Here is a 1,465-nt window from a genome sequence, read left to right as displayed (position 1 = left end):
AGTGTCATAGTTTGTAAAATAGGTGTGAGGATCAGGGGCAAATAGGGAGTGGTTGAAATGGATGGCCGATATCCGAATCCATGATCAATGCACACGTTCGTTGGACATTGAAGCCTGAGTAATGTCTAATTCAGTGATCTTGGCTCGTTGGATTTGTCTCGTCGAGCCAGTTCGATTTCGAGTACAAGCTCGTTTAAACATCGGAGACCGTTTGGTAACTCAAATTGTGATTCGAACCTTCCAACAAGCACTTTGGGTCCTTCGATTTGGATCCATTTGGGCTCGGATTGAGTTGAATTTGGTGTCGTTGGATCGTATTTTTGAGAACGCCAGTTTGACTGTAAGCTCGCTGAAATTGGTGTTCGGATGCTTCCAGATTTAATTTTTGAAATTTCAACTCTATTTTTCTCAAGATTCGTGCTGGATCAAGCATATTTTTTGGTAGTATCAGTTGCCCCCTATTATCGGACGTAAAAGCTTATATAAGTCCAAAATATATATAAAGATTCTGTATCCTTTCTGATGCTGCTTTATGACTAATTAATTATGTATTGTAAGTAAAAATGATATTTCTATCGGAACAGTTAGAAAGTATATGTAATAAATATTACAGAAATATATCCTATACTATTTAATATATTATTGAATTAAGACTAGTATTTATGTTATTTCAGAAAAATATATCAACTTAACTTAATAATACTGATCATTATATAATATATATATATATATTATTACTAGTTATATATATATATATATATATATACTATATATATATAATAATATATAATATATTATTATATATATATAGAATAATGATCTATTACGCCCGGTGAATAAAAAATTATAATATGTTATTATGCTTATTAGAGTTATAATATTAAAGGAGGTGCGAACGTTGGAATATCGTGTATATTTTAGGAGATCTCGATAAATATATTGCATTTTAAAACGACGCCTCTTCTTTCAGGCCAGGGAAGCACACTATTTCAAAGCATGGGAAATTATGAGAGGTAATTATAATCTGGATATTAAACACTTATGTGTTTTATTAAATTTAATTTCAGTATGAGATCTCGGGCACTAGGCGGCGATTGTTCGACCCAGGGATTATTTAAAATCCCCCTGGGTCTCGCAGGGTCTTTGCGGCAATTACGAGCTATTATTATATAATATGTGGATCATTGAAGTAATATATTAATTATATTATAAAACTGTTATGAAAAATATAATATATTATAAGCGAGGTTTGATGAGGGATACGTTATTCACGCGGCACTGCACAGCACGTCGATGACTGGTATGTATACTGCACATTTCTCTTCCAGCATAAAATCCACATTATGGTTCCTAGAAATATGTATTTTGCACCCTATAATTACTCATGAATGATGTTGTGCATTATATATAGGTATACAGATTGACTGGGATGTACTTGCTATAACTTCACATTTATAGCCTTAAT

Source organism: Dendrobium catenatum, unplaced genomic scaffold (assembly GCF_001605985.2).
Source record: "Dendrobium catenatum unplaced genomic scaffold, ASM160598v2 fragScaff_scaffold_334, whole genome shotgun sequence".
Taxonomy (NCBI): Eukaryota; Viridiplantae; Streptophyta; class Magnoliopsida; order Asparagales; family Orchidaceae; genus Dendrobium; species Dendrobium catenatum.
This window is presented reverse-complemented; position numbering follows the sequence as displayed.